We start from the raw sequence: 22,996 nt of genomic DNA, 5'->3' as shown, positions 1-22,996 counted from the left end.
AACAACAAACTCGATTAGAAACTCATTTACTTTGCACATTATTGAATATTTATTTTCTGTATTGCGCGGTTAGTTTGATTACATTTGTTTCTATGTTTACATATCTCCCTTTTGCATTTGTATCTGCTCTTGAGTACAGTTTGTTTTGCATTGCCAATATTTCAAAATTCTGCCTGGCCTGCAAGAAAAAGCACCTCATGCTTGTGTGTGATATCATGTATGTACTCTGGCAATAAATCTGAACTTTGAAGTTTACAGGTAGAGGCAAAGTGGCCACTGGCAGCTCTCTGCCCTGCCATCCAGCACACCAATGGGTTCATTGGAACTTCCAGCAATGCTCTTCAGCTCGGCAGCTTGTCACTCTTGCAGTTCCCTCCCTTAAACCAGAAGGGTTTATAGGAGCTATTCACATTGATCATCAGCTCATTATTGATTAGGTATTGATTAATTTCAATTAAACGGCATAAGTTGCACAAATATTTAATTCTTTCAAGTTGTTAATGTCTGCAGGGAGTGACATCTGACCTTCACACAAATCAGTGGCTCAAGGACAGACAGTACATAGCAGGACTAGTATTCATAGCCACAAATGAATAAATAAATATTGTTTCATAGATTTGAGAGTCTCGGATGATGAGTGAGAGCAGTTCCTTTGGTTGTTCAGTGTTCTCACTGCCCATCGGAAGAAGCTGATCCTCAGCCTGGTGGTGCTGGGTCTGATCCTGTATCTCCCAACAGGAGTAGCTGTAAGATGCTGTGTGCAGGGTGGAAGGGTCCTCAATGCCTTCTTCAGGCAATGATCCTGGTACATCACATAGACTGGAGGGGGAGACAGACTCCATTGATCCTCTCTGCCACTAATTATAGTCCTGTGGATTGACCTCCGATCCACTTTCAGGTGGCCACAATACCCGACTGTAAAGCCGCACATTGTACTCCTGTGTGGATGTCAGGTGGCCATCTGAAACTGGATTCGCTGGCTAGGAGGTCTACTTACCTAACCCTTCTCCGTAGGTGTAATATCCTGCTCGGAGTATCCCCCCCACCCCTCCACCGTGCCAGCTCGGGCTGCCAGGGGGTGGGCTGATGACTTTGTCAGCCATCGACTCTGGGTTTCAGTGGGGTTTTTTACGCACAGCAACGGCAGTGCGAGTCGGAGGCACTGGCAGCGTGAGTCGGGCGGGTGAGGGGAGAGAGACTGGCAGTGCGAGTCAGGCGGGCGGGAGACCAACAGTGTGAGTTGGGCAGGCAAGGAGGGCGAGATTGGTAGCGCGAGTCGGGCGGTGAGGAGGGAGAGACTGGCAGCATGAGTCAGGCGGGCGGGAGACCGTCAGTGCGAGTAGGGCAGGCAAGGGGGGAGAGATTGGCAGTGCGAGTCGGGCAGCGAGGGGGAGAGACCGGCAGCACGAGTCAGGCGGGCGGGAGATCGGCAGCGCGAGTCAGGCGGGCGAGGGGGGAGAGATGGGCAGCACGAGTCAGGCGGGCGGGAGACCGTCAGTGCGAGTAGGGCAGGCAAGGGTGGAGAGATTGGCAGCGAGTGGGAGAGACCGGCAGCACGAGTCAGGCGGGCGGGAGATCGGCAGCACGAGTCGGGCGGGCGAGGGGGGAGAGATGGGCATTTGTACAGCTGCAAATAAAAAATGTGCTAGATGTAACTCCAAATATACCATTAATCTGAGACTTTTTTGTGTCTTGATATTGTTTGTCAGTCGTGCTTTGACGCACTGTAAATGACGTCAAGACAGCATGGGCAGAACTCGGCCACAGCCCCGAGAAGCCGTCTATCGCTGGTAGACGGCTATCCATCAGCTGGCATGATCAAGTGACAGAAAGGCATCCTCTCCACGGCCACCTGAACGTGACAGCTGTACTCCCCCCAGCCGCAACTGCCAGCGCATTATCTTCCCTGAAGCTCTTGAAAGTGCCTACTGTATTGCACTGTGATATGCAGCCGGCCAAAATGCTCCTGTAGAAGGTTGACATGATCGAGGCCAGTAGCCTTGCCCACTGCACTCTTCTCAGGAAGTTCAGTTGCTATTGTGGGAAGATGCATGGACATTGTACTTTTAGGGAGATGGAGTCAGGCGGGGGAGGGAAGAGAAAGTAGAGACAGTGTCTGGGAGGTGATCAGTAGAACCAGAACAGGAAGGGTTGAGGAAAGGAATAAAGAAGATTGGCCAAGGGAGGAGAGCCCAAGAGGATGGGTAGATGGAACATGGCAGGGAAAGGCACAAATCTGGCTGAAGTGTAGGTAGGGGCACAGGAGGAGCCCATTCAGCCCTGGAACCCTAGTCTGTAATATGATCATACCTCAGACCATCAGAGAATCAATAAACTGAACAATTGTTAAAGAAAAATGTAAATGTCACCAAATATCTCATATATCCAGAGCCCAAATGCTTAAGAACCATTTCAAGTATCACAATTCCTCAAAGGCCCATAGTTTACATAAAACATAAATAATTTTGCAAAACATTTTCTGCTGATGTCTTGTGATTGTTGATAACTATGGTGCATTCCCAGTTGTAGCAATTACCAGTTCTACTTCCACGAAAATTACTTTTCCATTACTTGATTGTGTCTTGTAGATAACGAAGGATCAGAATTCATTCAGGATTACTTGAAAACACCTAGATTTTAGACATTGCCCAATAACTCTTTGCTGGCATGGGCCATAGATGAATTAGAATTTTATTGTCATGAAGAAATCACAAAATTTGTTGTTTTGCAACAGCATTACAGTGAAAATATTGCCATAAAATTACATATAAAAATAAATAAATAAATTGGTGACATAAAAAGGGGAAACTGAGGTATTGTCTTTGGTTCATTGTCCATTCAGAAATCTGATGGCAGAGGGGAAGAAGCTATCCCCTGAGCCGCTGGGTGTTCTTCTTCAGACTCCTGTACCTCTTTCCCGATGGTAGCAGCGTGAAGAGGATATGGCCCGAGTGGTGAGGGTCCTGGAGGACAGAAGCTACTTTCTTAAGACACCAGCTCTTGTAGATGCCCTCAATGGAGTGGACATGGATGCCCGTGATGGTGCTGGTTGAGTTCACAGCTCCCTGAAGTTTTTTTTTCTTGTCTTGAAACAGAGAGATTTAACTGCCTTCCTTGTATTGAATAGAAATTATTGGAAGCAAGAGCCTTACTGGTTTTTACAGATCTACATAGCAATGGCACATTCAGTGACAGAAATGTACCTCCAGCTTCACAAGTTTTGCACAATCTGTCAGTTGACATCATACAGGGCAAACCCCTGAGAAGAATGCTTAACAGGTAAGCCAAGAGGAACAGCATGAAATCTAATGTAGGGAAACATGAACTTTACTCCATTGGCAAGAAATCAGTTCCATGGAGCATGAAGCCATTTGAAGGAACTGCCACAAAACGTTCAATGATGGCAGGATCACATGGTTTGCAAGCCACATCAAAGCATAAAAAAACCCACAATCCACTGTTTGTAAACCTTAAATGGGCGGACACGGGATCGAAAAAAAATAATTCAGTTCATTCAACAGAGAACATTCATCTGGAAGTTAATAGGTGTGAAGAACCAAAACCTTCATTCCTTTTGATATAAAGAATAATTAGAAATGTTCTCCTAATTAGCATGGGGAGGAATTGAGCATTGTTATTCTGTGAGTACATTTACCACTTCCAAATACTGTGCATATTTCTTTGTTAAGGCTGTTAATAGCTGCAAGCATGCCTGGTATCTCGGGGGAGGTAATAAAAATACAGCCATTATTCTACATCCTGCAGCAAGGAGTTTTCCTAATTAATCACATAAATTAAGGGTTACTGGTCACAGTTTACAAGAGATCTTGGAAGTAGCTCGCAAAGCAGTTCCTTAAGAACCATGGAAACAAAAGTCTACCAGCTCCCTTCCAGTTTGCCAGATTGTCCTAGACCAGCCATTCTCAGTAGGGGCTGTACACCTCCCCCCCCCCCCCAACCCCTGCCCCATTAGTAATCATACTGTTCTATATTATGCATGTAGTCGGTAGAAGTACGGAAGAAACCAACTAAACTTGGCTGCTTCACTGGGAAGGGGACCCATAAACAATGATGTACCCACATACATAGAGAAGTACAGCAGGGTAACAGGCCCTTTTGGCCCACGAGCTTGTGCCACCCAACTGACCTACACCCCCAGTACGTTTTTGAACAGTGGGAGGAAACCAGAGCCCCTGGAGAAAACCCATGCAAACACGGGGAGAACCTACAACTCCTTACAGACAGCATGGGATTCAAACCCAGGTTCGGTCCCAATCGCTGGTGCTGTAAAGGCGTTGCACTAACCGCTATGCCCACCCAGCCACAGCCAAAAACGAAGGTTGAGAATGGCTGTCCTGGACCCATCATTGCACCATTGCCATCCAGTCTTGAGCACTGGATTCCTGCCTCAAGACTATTGTGTAAATGTTTAGAATGAATGGAAGGGTTGCACAATTTGTACATTTCTGGCATGCATCAAAGCTAAGTAAATACAGTATTGTGAGTTAATGGCATCAGTTAACTTAAAAAGCTTTTGATAATTAAAAATTCTCTAAACAAACAATTATGTTATATGATGATAAGTTTTGTTTATTCAATTTCCAAGTCTCTGTAGGTTTCAAAACATTTCAAAAGAAATATTTATAAACAAAGCTTTCATTGTTCCTGTCTCATTGGAGAAATCACAACCTTTGTTCCTGTTGGCCTTTGATATCATATGCCTGATCAATTCATAATTATACAAGCATTGTGTGTATTTTTGGGAGATATTCGTGTCCAATTGTTGGCACTAAAAGGGCACACACAATGCAAACTCCTGTCCTGAAGTTCAGTTCAATTGCAACCAGTGGAGCTAACTTTCTGCAGTGATGTACAGCCCACAGCCATATGTGATCAGGTTTAATTGTCAGAGCCACCACACAAAATGACCTCTCACTCTATCTGCTCTATGTTTTGTACGAGCATTTACTTCCCCTTCATGTAATCAGTTCAATATGTCCTTTTCTTCTCACTCATCCAGCTTTTCTTAACAGAAAGTAGCAATCGTTCTGGATTTAAATTAGTACCAGACTTACTTGAGAAAAAGAAATCTTTCATGGTTCAATTTCCAGTTTCTTTTAAAGCCTATTAGAAAAAGCACAGAAGCCCTTGAAGATGAAGAGAGTCTCGAATGCCTGTTGACACACAGAGAGCATCCTGGGAATCATGTCATCGGCAGGCACTTGGGATGCACCGATGTTGGTGGAAGTTCCAACTCCTGCAAGGTTAGAAGGTAAAAATTCAAGCTTTTAGAGAATTCAAATTTAAAAACTAATAGAGAAATGCAGAGTACGAAAGGTCATGCTATTTTGAGCAACGTATTCTCTCATATGGCTTCCATTTAAATTGAAATTTAGACATACAGTAACAGGCCATTTTGGCCCACGAGTCTTTATACCCCATTAACCTACACCCCTGGGACGTTTTGAACGGTGGGAAGAAACTGGAGCCCCGGGGAAAATCCACACAGACAAGGGGAGAATATACAAACTCCTTCGAACCCCAGTCCGGTCCCATTCGCTGGCACTGTAAAGGCGTTCCGCTTCAACTTAGAGTTAAACATTTTACAAGTTCAGAAAGAAATTGGACAATTTGTAATTTTTAAATGGAAAGAAGAAGAAAATAATTGTGGTGAGATTGTGAACACAATGTGTATCGTTCTGATCATTGCCTTTCTTAGACACAGCAAGACTAAATTTTGGCGCAATGGAACTTTTAGATCTTCATTCGAAACAAAAGGATGATGTTATTTGTTTCAAGTGTACAGAGTTCATTATTATGTTTTTGGAACATAAAGCTTGGTATTCAGTTAATTATGAGGCATTCTACAACCCAATATATAATTACTTAACTAGAATTCTTAGAATTTAATTTCTTAAGACCCTTTTAAGGTCATTTCTTTCTGCATTTGTGAAAACTTTAACAATAACCCTAACCCCAATGAGGCAATGCATTGTTAATAATAGCCTGAGCTACTTCTTAATAAAGAGTGCTAATTAGTCATTCATGGGGGTCCCGAAAGAATAAACAGAATCTCCAAATAATCTATCTGGTTTTGTTTGGTAGTTTTTTTTGTTAGGAACCAGACGTAGCCCTTTCTGTGCTTCAGGTCAGCCTTAATTAACTCTGCTCCACGTCAATTATTTGCTGATTCCCAAAAATTCACCCAAATTCCCAACCTTAATCTAATTGGAGCCACTTCATTGCCAGGAACAGGTTCATTTATTCTCTTGCAATTATTTTCTTCATTTCCGGGTCAAGCTCCAAGTTAAATGGCAAGTCCTATTTTGTTCACCATGCCATTGTTACTAAATAGGAGCTTGTTGTATTGTGTCTTATTCGGCTGTCACATCCCATGGGAGACAAGATTTGTTTTTATTAACATTTTAGCATCGATTAATATTATCATGGTTAATTGATTTGAAAACTCAGTCCTGTAATTACAAATTATCATTGTTGAAAACCAGGAGAAAGTTCATTTGGCTAAATGTTGGGGTCCAGTGAAGCCTGTGTAAAATATCTTCTCTTGAGGTATGGTGGTATTTGAGGTTTGCCAGGGTTCTGTAATGACATTCTAAAATTGTCATATCAGCCATTTGAGAAGACCTTTGTGTTATGGTGTACCGTGGTGAAGTAGAGCTTCTTACATTCAACCTGTGCTGTTGACAGCCAAGTGATTGTTCAGCAAATGGCGTTGCTTGGTATTTCTACCCATACAATGAGAAATGTAGATTCTTTACAGCACAGAGGTGGCTATTCAGTTCATGAATGTGATTACTGGGAGAGCAGTTTCGGAGCCTTGAGGATAAGCAGAGAGGAATTATAGATTAGTCAAAGGTACCTTGGAGTGAGAGAGAATGTTAACATTTCACTCTTTCTGAAGAGAAAGTACTCCATCATTCTAATGGGGACAAGCTAGTTTTCATCTTAACTCCCACTGAGAATAGAGCCATTATCTCAACAACCAAAGGTCAAATTTAATTTTCCCTTCCCCAATCTATCTTCCCCATTCTCCGCATAGAATGTGTCTGTCTTCTGCAATCCCACATGGGCACCTACACCTAAATAGCCCCAACCTCTCCACCTCCCACACTTTGCACCCTCCTCTCATCTACCATCCAGCCAGTCCACCCTTGGCCATCTCCCATCACCTTGCTCTGTCTACTCCACCCTCCCAAATCCTACAACTTCCACACCCTATCCACCTTTTGCCTCCTGCCTGTGGGCCTGTGCTCCTCCTCCTGCCACTCTCCCCCACCATTTTGTTCAGGCTACATCTTTTCATTACCTTGATGAAGGGTTCAAGCCTGAAACATTGGTTATATATTATAATCTCTGCTATATAAAATACAATGTTTGACCTGCTGGGCTTCTCCAGCACTGGGTTTTTAATTTTTATCTTCCATACCCTACTGCCTTTTATTCCTTCTTCCCCACCCTCTTCAAACTTTACATTCCACCACTTGCCCCAGTACTGTTTTTCCCTTTCCTCCTACTCCCTTTGCCTTGAGCTCCTCCACTCCCCTTCCTTTTGGACACCACCTTCAGGTCTTTTACCCTCTCTTGACTTTTTCATTTTCAGTTTCCAATGTGACCATTTGACTTCTTCACTCCCCTTACCCACTCTAATCTCTGAACTTGCAGAGCTCTTCGCATCAACCCCAACCTTCTTATTAAAGCTGCAGACAAGGCTGGTGCTGCCATGGTCTGGCACACTGACCTCAACCATGCAGGGACCAGATGCAGCTCTTAGATATCACCTCGTTGTTACCCCAGATGATAACCACATCAGTAAACATCAGGGCACTGTCTCCTACACTGTCACAGATCTCATTGCATCAGAAGATCTTCCCTCCTGATGGTGCCACAACACTATACTTCCCACTTCAATCTTTTAACCAAAGTTCAAGACTGTGTTGGTCAGCCCATTGTTTCCTTCGTACTCCACTGAGCTTATCTCCCTAATCTTGACCATCCTTTCTCTCCTTCCCACCAACATCTAGGATATCTTGCCTGTCCTCCATTGTGTTGACAGCTTCTGATTCCCTGGTCCCCACTGTCTCATCTTCACCATCAATGTCCAGTCTCTGTGCACCATCAGGAAGGTCGTAAAACTCTCCATTTCTTCCTGGAACAATGATCTAACCACGCGCCCTCCACTGATTCCCTCACCCACCTGGAGACTAACCGGGTTAGTCAACACATCCAAGGCATTCAAATTGAAGTCTTGTGCTTGTGTGCTCACCCTCAGTCTGGGACCTGGACAGATTCAGAGGGCTGAATTGTGTCTTGACGAAGGGTTCCGATCTAAAACATCAACAATCTTTCTCTCCCTCTGACTTTGTTCGACCTGCTCTCATTTTTGGCAATTAAAGTTGTTCCCTGCGTTAGACAAGTGGAGTGGGTGTGGAGGAGGAAGTAGACCATGTGTGGATTAGTTTGCCAAAAACAAAACACTAGGCAAACATTTGGAATGAAGAACTGTGGCTTCTATCCAAATGTATGTATAAATGGCTCATAATAAAAGGCATGTAGCACTAGTCAGCTGTATAGTTTAACTTCACTCATGTTCTGAATTCAAACCAAGGATGGGCCTCCCTTTAGTGGCTTTGAACAAGGGAAAGATCCTTCAAGTCAATTTATCCAAGCAAACTGTGCCTGTGGCTTACAATTAAACAATTATCTTGCTTATTCTTTACCTATTCCTTGAAGAAAGGCTCTGGCCTGAAACGTTGGCAATATATTTTTGTCTCCTATGGGCGCTGAAAGACCAGCTGAGTTCCTCCCACATTTTATATGTTTTTACTACAATCAGAGTGCTTGCAGACTTTTGTGTTTCACCCACAATTAAACCACCCGCTGACACTGGCTGCCTGGCCTTGCACACGTCACAATTAAACCACCCACTGACACTGGCTGCCTGGCCTTGCACACAAGTCACAATTAAACCACCCGCTGACGCTGGCTGCCTGGCCTTGCACAGAAGTCACAATTAAACCACCCGCTGACACTGGCTGCCTGGCCTTGCACACGTCACAATTAAACCACCCACTGACACTGGCTGCCTGGCCTTGCACACAAGTCACAATTAAACCACCCACTGACACTGGCTGCCTGGCCTTGCACAGAAGTCACAATTAAACCACCCGCTGACACTGGCTGCCTGGCCTTGCTCACAAGTCACAATTAAACCACCCGCTAACACTGGCTGGCTGTCCTTGCGCACAAGTCACATTTAATCCACCCGCTGACACTGACTGCCTGGCCTTGCATGCAAGTCATGTTTCTGTGAATAAATTACTGAAAGGAAACTGCCTTTTGAAACTAAATGCCCATAAGAAGGCTTTGTGAGTGAGTGGGGATATTTATCTGTCAAAAAATAAGTTTAAGAAAGACTAGCTAGTAAGTTCACATCGGCAACACTTGCTGGTATACTTGAATTGTTTGATAAATTGACGATTTTAAGCCATGAAAGTTCTGAATAGTTTCTCACATTGAAGGATCGCCATAACATTGAAATAAAGAGCATCTACACATTTAAAGGAATTATTTTTTAATAACTAAAGCAGCATGCCATCTGCTGGTTGCTAAATGCATCAAGGTCAGTTGGAGGGGAACTAGGCGATATTTGACCAGCTGAAAGCTAAACTTTTACAGAAGCAATGTCTATTTGCAGATTAGTCTTTGACTTCCCCCTCCATCTACTTCAACATCACCCTTTTATCTTTTGAAATTCATTTAAATCATCTCCACACCTATTATTTCACAATACACAAATGAGCTGGAGAAACTCAACATTGATAGGAAGAAAAGGTTAACCAAAGTTTAAAGCCTGAGCCCTTTGGAAGACTATTATCTCTCCATCTCTTTCCAATTCTTTTTTCCCCCATTATCTCAGCCCAGCAAATTTTCTCTGCTGTCCTGCAGTTCAAGAGTGGTCACTGTCCATCCTGTAATGGGCATTATGCGCCCCTCCTTTGACTGTACGGAATCTACTGCAATGCATTTTAGCACAGCGATTTGTCTTCATGGCAGAAGCGTGCCAGAGAATAATTAATGGTTAAGAAGCCTCTTATCTGAGACTAGCTTTGAACAGACAGCGAGGTGAAAGGGAATGTCACCCCCCATGTTAGTTGCTCATTATTCAAAATTGAAGTATCTCTGTTCATGAAGAAGCACCTGCACGGGGTGCTTAGATGCCAAGGTATTTCTCTTTCTCACTGCAATGGGCAATGTTTACATGACTGGCACATACTTTCAGGAGGTAGTGGCAGGTTCTTCTTCTGAGTTCCTACAATGACATCAGAAGGCTGTTGAGAATCCATCATAGTGTGAGGCCGAAGTCACCTTTGGATCAGACCGAGAAATGGCAAAGGACAATTCCTAAAGCACATTAGTGGGCTCAGTATCATGGTCAATTTCACTCAGAACAAGTTTAGAAATTCCCTTTGCTTTCTTTGAAGGAAATTGCTTAAATTGCTCTGTTGGGATTTCGGCACATGGCATTAACTGTCAAGAAATAGACTGCCTAACAGCCTTGAACCAGAAGAATCGGGTTCACTTTTAATAGTGATCAGGATTTTTGACCAAGAAAGAAAACTCTGCAGTGGTTGGTGCCAGACCACAATGTGGTCCTTCTCATCAAATCCTGTGCATATTTCCCCCTCTTGTAGATATGCTTACTTTGTGGCCAATCTTGAGGGCACTGATAAGGGACAAACCAGGTGGTAGTAGGCTGAAATGGCATTGGCTCAGTTACTCCCTCAGCTGCTGCTTTAGTTGCCACTGTGTGGGAATGATACATTTGTGCAGTCATGTGCATGGACATGCTTATTCAGTGTGTGGCAGGATTGCCCAGCACTGACAAATGACACTGATTAGAATAGGCATCTGCAACAGGAACTTGAAGGCACAGCATGTAACATGTAAAATACTCTGCTTTGCAACTAAACCAAAATCTATTTTGCTGCATATACAATGAGCCTTCATGAAGTTGTGAAGACATTGCAAGTTGGCATAATTTGATTTCCTGTAGTCTTTTTCTAGAATAATTGAATAACATTGATAACTTTTGCTTAGCAAATTTTCCTTTTATTTTCAGCATTGAAATTGATTTTTGGTGATGTATCCCTGCAGGGATCTTGTAAGGATTCCATGTGCATCAAGAGTGGACATTTGTGCAACAAACCAAAATGGCAACTGACAATATTCAGGGATCTTGCCGTTCAGCGTGGGTGATCAGGACTCTCCATCTCTGACTCTCCAAGTTGTAGTTGTTGCCTCCCCTGTTCTCCTTTGGTGAAGGCTCCATCTATGAGCTGAGACCATAGTCGATGTTGAGTTCAATGGAAAAATAATAAGTGGTTTCCCGTTACCTTCTTCAGTTGCAGTGTCCATACTGGACAGGTAACCCTGACCATTGATCAGCAGATTCATCTGCCCAATGTTTTTAGTTTACAAACATAAATCCAATTTGTAGAATCTGCTTGTAAAAATCATCCGTCATCTGCAATCTATGGCTTCACATGACCCTGATTGGGAGGCTAAACATGTACGACACCTTGCCCAAGGGTGACCCATAGGCTATTGATCCTAATGGTGCGCTTTACACCTCCTTTTGCAAGCAATTGCCCACCAGTGACAGTATCATTGAGCTTTAATTGGTCTCCTGCCTGCATAGGTTTAGTTGTAGTGTTGTCCCTTTGCTAATCAATAATGTAACTGGTTTCACTGGCAATGTCATAAATCATGGAGAATCATTCAACTTGTGCATGGAATGAATAGGCGTGTCATTAAAGCAAATAACATCAGAGGCTAAAGAGAAAGAAATATGAAATTTCAAAATTATAGTAAATATACAAAAATGATGCTCCTGAGAGAAACCAAAGCAGCATGCCATGTAAGCCAAAAGATGTCTTGTTTGAAGATTTAATGCAGAAACTGAAGCTCTAAAGGCACAAGAAAAAGCAGAGAATAGAAATTTTCAGTCAATGACCCATAAAGAGGGAAAGATAATTATAAGTGCATTGCTTCATGAAACAATATATCATTGTACTGTTGCATTTTTTAGAACATCTTATGCAATTAGTTTGCAAATGGGCTGGTGGATGAATGAATTTAGTCAAAGCTGTTGAGCTGACATTTTAAATGTCTTGCAAAGTTGCTGTAGCCAAATGTGCTGGAGAATTTTGCAAAGCACAAGTGACTGGTGTAATGTCAGGCCCACCATTGTCAGGAATGGGGCCAATTTTTCTAGTTGAGGAAAAGATCTTGCCTTTTTCTGTTCAATAGTCATACAATGGGTGGCATGGTTAGCGCAATGTTGTTATAACGCCAGCAACCAAGACTGGGGTTCAAATCCCGCGCTGTCTGTAAGTAATTTGTATGTTCTCCCTGGGATTCCTCCGGGTGCTCTGGTTTCCTTCAACCGTTGAAAACATACAGGTTTATAGGTCAATTGGGTGTAATTGGGCGGCACAAGCCTGTTACTGTGCTGTATGCTTTTAAAAAAATTTAAATGGTTAATGGGATAGATATGTGAAAAGGTGACAACACTGTCACTTGCCGCTATAGCTTGCCATGCTACTTTCCCTTCTGTATGGAGCTCTTAGACAACCCAATTCAATCTGTTGCTTTCTCTCCATTGGCTATCATTTGCTACAGTTGTCAATTTAGAACTCTGTGTGTCCCATTTGCCAAATAAAAGTCATCTTATAAATCCAAAGCAAAGACAAGCCACAAAAACAATTTCAGGGTCAAATTGAAATGGCAAAAAAAGAATTTAGAGTTTCATTCTGACAGGAGAGACTCAAATTGTTCAGTACTAACACTGCACACAGTATTGGTGGCAAATAAATAGACAATTGAGTAGTTTCAAATGGAGTTAAATGTTAAGCATCCCTACTTCCGACCTTTTAGGGAAGGAAGGTCATTGACGACGCTGCTCAAAGTGATTGAGCTGACGGCATTGCCTTGAATAACCTATTGCAGTGGTGTCCTGAGCGTGGTTGATTATGGTCAAGTTTGGTTGTGCCACAAAAGTGTCAAGTGATGATTATCTCTGAGGAGAAAGAGTCTAACCGTCGACCAATGATGTCCAGTGGAATGACAATCAACATGCCTGGACGAAATTCATCACCACAGTAAATCAGGACATTTGACAGACCCCAGAAAATTGCCCCAACAATCATTCCCCCGGCCACCAGTACCATCTCCAATGTGCTGCAGTTACTCATCTTTCTTATTGCAACTCCCAAAACTACCCCCAGGAAAAGCAAAGGCATGGGAATACCATCACCTGTAGAATTCTTTCAAGTTCCAGACAATGCCACCAAAAGTCAGTAAAATTGGAGCAGGCTCCCTCAGAAATAAATTAGCCTGTAACTATTGCACCATCCCTTTGAATAGCATTGATGAAAGTCCTTCCCCTATTACATTTGCAAAGGTTTGGACTTGTTGGCTCGAAACTGGAGAGTTGAGACTTGGCAGCATGAAACTCTTATCACCTAAGCACACTGAATGAAGCCACGTTCTGTCTCGTGAGATGTTCTCTTTGCTGGCACAAGTGGCGTCTTGCTACTTTGGGGCAGGCGATTGTGTATACAGTACAGATGAGAAACAATACTCGGAAGAGTCCTAAAGGTGGGCATATAACCCATCGAAACTTTGTACACTTTTCAATAGCTCTATTATTATTTATGTTCAATGATCATATCCAATTGAAGAATATTGTTTACCTCTCATATAAGAAAATCATGTATAGTTTTCAGCATGTGGAGTAACTAGTGACAAAATAACTGTATGAGGTTAAACAAGAAAATCGGCAGGAGCTGGGGTCACGTGCAATATACAAAAGTGCTGGAGAAAGCAGGTCATGTAGCATCCATAGGAAGTAGAAGGTAACCAAGTCTGAGCTCCTTAACAGGAATCTGGAAAAACAGGTCGATGTCTGAATAAAGAGGTGAGGTCAGTGGGGAGGAGGGTAGAAGGGTGGTGGGGTGGGAAGGAGCACAGCTGGAGAAACTTGGCAGGTCACACAGCATCCATCGGTTGTAGAAGTTAACCAATATGTCGGGCCTGAGCAGTTATGTTATCTTCCTTTTACTTTGCAATGTTGGTGCTTACTTGTCTGATCAATAGCTATATGATCAGGATGAGAGTGACTTTATTTACTGAGTTTCCTTTTGCAATTACAGGATATTGGTTAGACCATCCCTGGAGTACTGTGTGCAGCATCCAGTGAGGCCACACCTGGAGTACCATATAAAGATTTCGCTTAGCTGGCTCCTGGGATGAGAATGATGTCAGATCATTATTGGTTAAAGAATATAATTATTTTTAGATATGTAGCACAGTAACAGGCGCTTTCAGCCCACGAGTATGTGCCTCCCAATTAACCCACACCTCTGGTACGTTTTTGAATGGTGGGAGAAAATTGGATCACATGGGTGAATGCATGCAGACGTGGGGAGAATGTACAAGCTTGTTAGACAGCGCCGGATTCGAACCCCAGATGCGGGTGCTGTAACAGCATTGTACTAACCACTACACTAACCAGGGTGCCCTCTTTGGAGATTACAAGGAGGAGTAATCTCATTGAAGGATATAAGATCCTTTGGCGCACAGCAGGTTTCCACATGAGGGGTTTCCACTGGTGGAAGAATTTTGAATGAGGAGGCATAAATTAGAGGTTTAGGGACCTATTCTTAATGATATGGCTTTTTTTTTGCTTTGCTCATAGCTTTCCTGGATTGAAAAGTGAAGCCGTTAAATTACAAAGACCTATTTTCTGAACCAAATCTACATATCCTCGGAATTTTTAATCTTGTCAGTCATGCATAACATTTTTTTGTTCTCTCCCTGTTCATGCTGCCCTAGAATGGAGCAGGCTGGATGTATAATGGGATTACTAGTAAGTTGTTTGTCGATGTTGTGCCCTATGGCAATATGAAATGGTTAGTTCCTATAGTCTGCAACTGAGAGCTTGGAGCGAGGTCCTTTCAGTCAGATTTGAAGCCAAAGTCGTGAGGGAAATGGAAATTGTCATTGCACAAAAACTTAATTTTAATATAGATGTGTGCAGTTTCTACCATGGGTTAAAAGCCTTTGTAAACCACTAACATATTTTCAGAAGGGAATTATGACTAATTCTGTAACTCCTTTTTTGTCCAAATTAGTACACCAGATTTTTATGTGCAGCTTGATTGCCAAATTGGAATTGGCAGAAATATCACAAAACCAATCCAATGGCCATATAACAGAAAAAAAGTTTAACAAAGTAACTCATTGATAGTGAGATGCTTTGGAATGTTCCCTGAAAGGGCAAATACAGTATAACTGCTTAGATTTTAAGAGCAAGGTTAGAATGAAGGTTTCACGAAGTAGCTGGGAAAACTACGATTGCTCAAATTTGTTTCTTTACAGTTTACCATAACTATTAGATTGGGGAGGTGGTTGCGTAGATAGACTTAGAAGTACAAGCAAACCGCTCTTCAGGTTGGGTCATACCACCATTTATTTTATGCGTCTCCTCCAAATACCTGGCTTTTCAATCCCTATAATCTTCACAATGCTTTGATTAGATTTGTTAAGGAAGTGCATTGTTGCTTTTCTCAGTGTGCTGTTCATGAACTCCAATTTTCAACAATTTCCAAAGATTTAAAGAACTTCACGTGCAAGGTGAATGCAATCCATCGTAGAACTCGTGAGATATTTTGGCAAAATATTTTGGGGAGGGGTTGCTTGGGAAGAAATAACTGCTTAGCAAATATCACTTCTGTCAGCAAAATATGATGTTTTTAATTTAATTAAATTTTTAATTTAGATATGCTCATTCTTGCCCATGAGCCCGTGCCACCCAAATATTGTAATTAACCTACAATCCCCGGATGCTTTGAAGTGTGGGGGTAAACTGGAGCACTGGAGGAATCCGATGCAGTGATAGGGAGAACATACAAACTCCTTACAGACAGCTCTGGATTTGAACCCTGGCACTGTAATATCATTGTGCTAACCGTATTCTGTTTAACTTCCAATAGGCTCCAAAAAACTATTACTCCTCGGTTCCATTCTTCACAGAGGAAGTAAACAGCATATTAATCTGATTCAGATAAAGTAAAAATGAAAAAAACCCCAAAGTTTAAATAAAAAGTTATCTTCTGTATTTTCAACATCAATCAAATGAAAATTTCAACCAGTTGCTACACACGCAGATTTACTAACACTTCAGATATAAAAAAAAGCACATAATTTTCACATTATTTTGCAAACTGAGCGTGAATGAAAATAAATGAAAACTGAGTGAGTTGGAATCAATCCCCACAGGCTTTCTCAGGACAGACAACTGGCTGCTCTCATAGAATGGCTTTAATAGCTACTCTTATATAATGGCTTTGATAGCTGCTGTCATAGGATGGCTTTGAAAGCTGCTCTCATACAATGGCTTTGATAGCTGCTGAGGTTTGTCCACCAGGTTCATCAGCTGTCAGAATCATCAGAATTATTGAATGTTTATGAACATCTTTAATATTCACAATCAGTAACACTTCAACCTTATTTTAGCAAAAAATATTAACATTTTAAAATATTTCACATGCTAAAATATAATTAAAAAAAATTAAAATTTGCAAGTTGCTAAAAAAAATATAAAAAGAAAACACTTGTCTTTTTCCCGGTAGGTAATTTTCTCCCAACAGGAACAGGAAAGTCTATTCTAACCTCCACTAACTCTATTGCTTTTCTCTCTTTACATAAGCCTGTGTCTCAAATCATATGAATGTTTTCCCTTTGACAACTTTTGTAGCTTCCTCACTGTTTTCTAGTTGCTCTATTTTATGTTGAAATAGATGCGAACACCAACATTTTGATATTAAAGTACCTCAGCAGCTCGTCCTGAGGACAAAAGAAGAAGAACAGCTGTCTCCATAGGATGCTGTTTCCAAGTTGGTTCCAATTCAACCAGCATCCTTTAATACTAACAATCCACAAATTTTTGATCAATGCTGTAGAAATTCTGAAACTTTGCAGCAAATCTCTAAGAAAATATCTTGTCCAGTACTTGTGAAAATCTATCAAATGCCACTCTCGCATTGTCTAGACCAGACATTCTCGACATTTTTTCAGCTCTGGCTCCCAAGTCTCTGATTAAAGCAGAGGTGGTCAACCTTTTAATTTTTAATTTAGACATACAGCATAATAACAGGCCATTTCACCCGACAAGTACACACCGCCCAATTAACCTACACCGCCAGTATGGACTCGTGGGCTGAAATGGCCTGTTACTATGCTGTATGTCTAAATTAAAAATTAAAGGTTGGCCACCTGGCTAAAGTTTAGGGCCCCCTTCCCTGTGAAGCAGTCAAGTTTTGGTTTCTTCCATACTTCTCTCCTACTGACAACATACAACACGTAATAATTATTAATGTTAAGTGAGGTGAAAAGAAATTGTTTTTTACTTAAATGTGCTATCCCCCATCCCTACCCCCTCCCAGGGGAGCTGTATGGACCCAAGTGAGAATGTCTGGTCTAGACAATTAATCATTATTACAACAGAATACAGGCAAGATGTTTATCAGAAACATTGCTCTTTGGACAAGTGATAAACCGGGCTTGAGTATTGTGACAGATTATGTTATATTTTGAAGGAGATAAATTGTGGCAGGTTTTTTGTGTCACATACAAACACTTCAAAACAGGTCTCATTTAAAATGCCAGACCTCTGCTCAAGCCAGACAGTCCAGGCTCCGAGTACCTTTGCAAAAACTTTGAAGAATGCCAATAAGGACTTCACAAGTAGGTGTTAAATGGACAAGTTGTGGAGTAATGGATTATTGTTTTGGAAAGCAACAGATGAATGGACTTGGAGATTAGGTCCGGTGCCACAGTATGAATGCAGTTTGCTGTTCTAGGAAGGTCATGTGGTTTTGCAAAGAGAGAGAGTTAAACAGGTTTTGAGAGAGAGAGAAAGAGAGATGGAGAGAGAGAGAGAATTCAGTTGTACAGTTCTATACTTCAGCAGCAGCAGCTGGGACTGGAACAGGACAAGCTGGCAAGCTTGTGGAAAAACCTCATTTTGAAGACAGGTCATGAGTTCAACCTGGTCAAAGCCCTTGTGGTCCATACTAGAGGAGAAGAAATAAGGGAAACAAAAAGGAACTCTGTGGTGACCTGAAAGAAAGACATTATCATCTTGAAAATCCTGATAGGGCAAGTTTCTTCAGCAAGGCTCTGAAGTGGCTGATGGAAGGAAATCAGTTGTGGGTGTCCAGTGTACAACAAATCTCTCTCTGAAAACCTGACAAGAACCTTCCTGAGCGGTAACCATTTACCTTTCTAATACCAAAGCCTGATGAAGATTCATAAATGTTAGATTCTGTGCACAGTATAAGAATTCCTGATACTGGTGAACCTGAAGTGAGATTGGACTGTGAATCAAATAACTTTTCTAAACTTACACACACATTACATACACGTGTGCTAAGAATTAGAAGGGGGTTAAGTTAAGTTAATAGTAATAAGTTAAAGTTTGATCCTGTTTTCATGTTTAAAGATAATTAAAAGCAACTTTTATTTAAGTAACCATTTGTCTTGGTGAATTTCTATTGCTGCTGGATTTTGGGGTCCTCTGGGCCCATAACAGTGTTGCAAACCATATGGGAGAAACTCATCGTGAGCAACACTGTGAAAATCATACTGCCAGTACAATCAGTGAATCAAGTGGCTCTTTCTACTCAATGAATCAGACATTGGAAATGTGTTAAAACTGACCAATGTAGTGAAGCTATCCAGACACATAATAAATTAATTATTCATTTTTAATTATGTCTTTGACTTTGTCCTCCTTAAGTATTCAGTAATTTCACTGGTGTCCTCCACCCCCTAAGATTCCTAATTTTTAAGCTGTCCATTTTTAATATTTGCAACCATAATGCATTTGGCTGTATCCATTCAGTGGTGGTGCCAGTGGAATTAATGGTGGTCGAGGACTTGGGACATCAAGGGAATATGCAGGTTAAGTTAATTAAAATATAAATTTTTTTTAAAAATTTTTTTTCAGATGGTCAGGTTTGTTTCAGTTTTATTTGTGGCTATGACATTTAACAATGACGTGAGATGTCACAATCTCAAATGCCAGAACATCATTCCTCATGTCTTTTTTCTGATACTCCAAAAACAATAACACATCTTGTGGTTAAATGGCACTCCATCATTCATCATCATTCAGAACAACATCACTCATACGTGGTCAGTATGTCATGGATTCAAGTGTGTAAGTCTGGACCACATACTATCAGTGTTGTACAGCCCACATCCTAAGGAAGTGTCGTAAATTTGTTGTCACCAGTGATTAATTGCCATGTTTAGCTATTTAAAAAAATATTTTTGAAAGGAAATTCTTGCAGTGCACAGGCATTCAAAAGCAAGAGAAAGCCAAATAGAAAGCAGTTTAATTTTTGCTTGCTGCCAAAAAAATATACAGTAGTTTTTTCAGGATGTGACAGTTAACATTTAGTCTGGCATTTACAGCCACTCATCCTAATTGTTGAAACTGGAAGAAGCCTAATCCTATCTCCTCGCCCCATCCATCATAGTTACCTCTGCTCAATCAACAAATGACTGGATATAGAACTGTAATTCATGCACTCTTTGTGCCTGTTAATGCCAATACATTCTTGCACTTTGTAAATCTTCCCTCACAGCTGTGAACACAACATCTATGATTGGTTCCTCGAAGCAATTTTGCATGGAATGCCAATGTTTCCCAATGCTGAAGTGGAAGAGCATGACCCACATATGGTTCTCGTTCTCCGATTAAAAGGGTCAGTGCGTTGACGACAGCTTTTGTTCAAAATTTCATGTTTCCTGTGTCTTACCAAAGCAAGAGGGTTGAACATTTTAGAACTATATGTGGATGTCGTAGTGATAATAAAGGGCCATTTGGGCCAATCAGCTTTTATTAATGTTTATTCTTTAGGTGAGTAAAACATCCTTAATCATCAAGTGGGGGTGGGAGCTACATTTATCAAACAAGGCAATTTTCTTTATATGCAGCCATATTATCATGTGTTAAGAAATATGAGTTGAAAAAAAATTGTGTTGGAGAGATCAAATTTAACATTGCATCCCAGATTTCTCAGTAGTGATTTAAGAATCCCCAGATTGGACCCCATCTATTCCACTGAATGATGAGGATTTTGTTTCCTGAACCTTTATGGGTGTATTTTATGGATTTTGGTATGCTAATCATGAAAATTGCCTGAAAATGTTTCTTTCATGAATCATTCTTTAGATCTAACCTACTTTTGTGTTTTCCCATCATATTTTAAGTCTACTAGTATATTGTCCACAAAGCAAGCTGTTCTGGTCAGTTGAAACAAGCCTGGGCCTGCACTCAGTGCAGCAGGTGTGATTCAAATGTTGTCTTAGGACTGGGCATGCTTAATTAGGATAGATGCAGACAGGCTATAAAAGCAGCTCACATACATAGATGCTGTGCATTACATTGATATAGGTTGAACCAGAGTCAGTGTCAGAACAAATCTAATGGAGGGGTATTAGGGTAATCACAGGGGAGGGGCACATTTTATTTGTGGCATTGGATTGGGGGGTTTGGCGATGGCAGCGTGGGATTGGTGGCGGCAATGTCAGATGAGCAGGGCAGGGGGTGGTGGTGCAACATCGGATTTGGGGGGGCTGGATGGCGGAGGCAGCATCAGACCGGGCAGGTGGGGTGCACATGGGCAGTGAATGCCCACCCCCCCCCCCCCCCGGTTGAACGGATGTTGATGCACATGTTCTTCAGGCAATAGCATAGTGAGTGTACTTAACAATGGCATTTATTGTCTTCAGGAAGATTCAGTGCAGCAGAAATGTCTGGTCAATGTCACAACAGCTGTTATGCATTCTATTACATTGTGGCAAGTATATGCTTAAGACTCGAAGATTCAGCATGACTGCACTTATTAGGAAAACCTCTGAGCTCTACCTCAGTTGTAAAATTGGTCACCAAGACAAAGTCTGGGCTCCACACATTTGTTCTGTAACATGTGCACTCACCCTGAAAGCTTGGCTCAGCACTATGTGATTAAACATGTTAAATTCAATAAAAGTCAATTTAATGTTTTTCCAGCTTCCTACGTGATGCAGCAAATCTGAAATTATCTTTTCGTCTTGAAGTTATTTATCATAATCCCCAATTATTTTTCAGGAAGCAAACATTGGGAAAAAATGTGTTGTTCAGTGTTATCCTTGATATTGATTTCCTCCACCACCAGAACACAATAGTAAGATGGGGTACCAGCTACAAAATATACTGTATGTACTTGCCCAGACTGCTCTGGGAGAACTTTCCTTGTTTTAGCAGTTAAAGTCTATTTCTAATAGTTCTTGGGATTTCATTGTGGTCTGGTTAAAATAAAAATTTGTCTATTGTGATTTGCAATGATGGAAAAGTCACGGTGTTCCATGCTCTTAAGGTATCGATGGGTGAGCGGTACAGTATTTAATAAGTTATAGCATCTTGTAGCTTTCAAAGCATATCTTGAGTGATCTCCCATTGTGTGCCAGCAGCCTGCAATCTTAGCAGATAAAGGCATCTGCTTGTAATTACATCCAAATAGTTTGAAGATTTGTTTTTATTTGTGTTACTGTCTGCTAACCTCCTTGCTCTTGAAGAAAGCAGCTAACCAATTGTATTATATTAATGACTGTTAAATAGTAAGTCATATCCATTTCCAGCAGTGGACCCAAGACCCAATCACATGGACGTGGGGATGGGGGGGTGGGTGGGGTCCAGCTGAGATGCTAGGACCTGAGGCTTCTGTTCCTTACCATCCTCCTGGCCAATGTACAGTCCTTGGAGAACAAATTTGATGAACTCCAAGCCAAACTTCAGCATCAAGGAGCGCTACGTGATGTACTTTACCGCAACATGGCTAAGCGCAGACATTCCGGACAAGGCACTGCAGCCCAAGGGCTACACACACCGGCACCTGGAGGTAGCGTTTGTGCCATCATCAATTCATTGTGGTGCACAGACGAGATCTCCATGACCCAGTCCTGCTCCCCCGATCCGGAACATCTAGCGATCAAGTGTCGCCCATTCTACCTGCCGAGGAGGTTCACCGCCATCATGCTGGTGGCAGTGTACATTCCACCCCAGGTTGGCCCGGGACGGACTAAACACTGTGAGACAGCATATCTGAATGCCTTCCTGATCATTGTGGGACACTTCAATCAGACCAACCTGAAGAAGTACCACAAACACGTCACATGCAAGACCAGGGGAACCAACAGACTCGACCACTCCTACATCACCATGAAAAATGCATACCAAGCCATACCACGACTCCACTTCAGCAAGGCGGTGTTTTAATAAAGCAGCCTCTATTCTCAAAGACCCTCACCACCCAGGCCATGTCCTTTTCACTCTGCTACCATCGGGGGAAAGGTTCAGGAGCCTAAAGATAAGTACTCAGCGGCACAAGAATAGCTTCTTCGCCGCTGCCATCAGATTCCTGAAAAATCAATGAACCAAAGACACTGCCTTACTTTTCATGCACTATTAATCTTATTATTATTTTATCTTTATTTTTTATAGTAACGTTATAACATAAATGCTTGCACTATGATGTTTCCGCAAAAATACTGAATTTCATGACTTGTTCATGACCATAAATCCTGATTCTGATATCCATGAGGGGAACATTGATTGATGTTCAGCAGTATAAGGCTATTTGAGTGATCTTAATTTTTTTTGACAAACAACAGTTCCAAGACACCAAAACTGGGAAAGTTTACAATTCATTCCCTACAACTTTATTGTGAACTTTGCATAGAATAGAAATGAGGACAGCAATGACATCTTCACCTCAGAATCAGTGGTGCCAATGTGATGGAGTACAGAAAGACATTTTGATATTAGACTAAATTCCCAGCCACTTAGATTTATAGCATAGAG

General features: G+C 41.7%; 1 protein-coding gene and 1 long non-coding RNA gene across 4 annotated transcripts in view; one reads left to right on the top strand and one right to left on the bottom strand.

The window, feature by feature from the left end:
* The window catches only part of LOC138748142 (voltage-dependent calcium channel subunit alpha-2/delta-1), a 506,771-nt gene extending 506,311 nt beyond the window's left edge, over positions 1-460 (top strand). The window contains exon 41 of the mRNA XM_069907870.1: positions 259-460. The gene's annotated coding sequence lies outside the window, so the exon portion shown is untranslated. The remainder of the gene's footprint in view (positions 1-258) is intronic.
* A 4,104-nt stretch (positions 461-4,564) lies between these two features.
* Positions 4,565-22,996, bottom strand: part of LOC138748804 (uncharacterized) — a 143,383-nt gene continuing 124,951 nt past the window's right edge. The window contains exons 2-4 of one of the 3 annotated variants that reach the window (XR_011348253.1): positions 8,216-8,421; positions 6,687-6,837; positions 4,565-5,257 (exon numbers count right to left, since the gene is read on the bottom strand). This is a non-coding gene — a long non-coding RNA (uncharacterized lncRNA). The remainder of the gene's footprint in view (positions 5,258-6,686; positions 6,838-8,215; positions 8,422-22,996) is intronic. The other 2 variants (XR_011348255.1, XR_011348254.1) reach the window with 2 other exon arrangements.

The sequence above is a fragment of the Narcine bancroftii genome, chromosome 13 (assembly GCF_036971445.1).
Source record: "Narcine bancroftii isolate sNarBan1 chromosome 13, sNarBan1.hap1, whole genome shotgun sequence".
NCBI classification, from domain to species: Eukaryota; Metazoa; Chordata; class Chondrichthyes; order Torpediniformes; family Narcinidae; genus Narcine; species Narcine bancroftii.
This window is presented reverse-complemented; position numbering and strand designations above follow the sequence as displayed.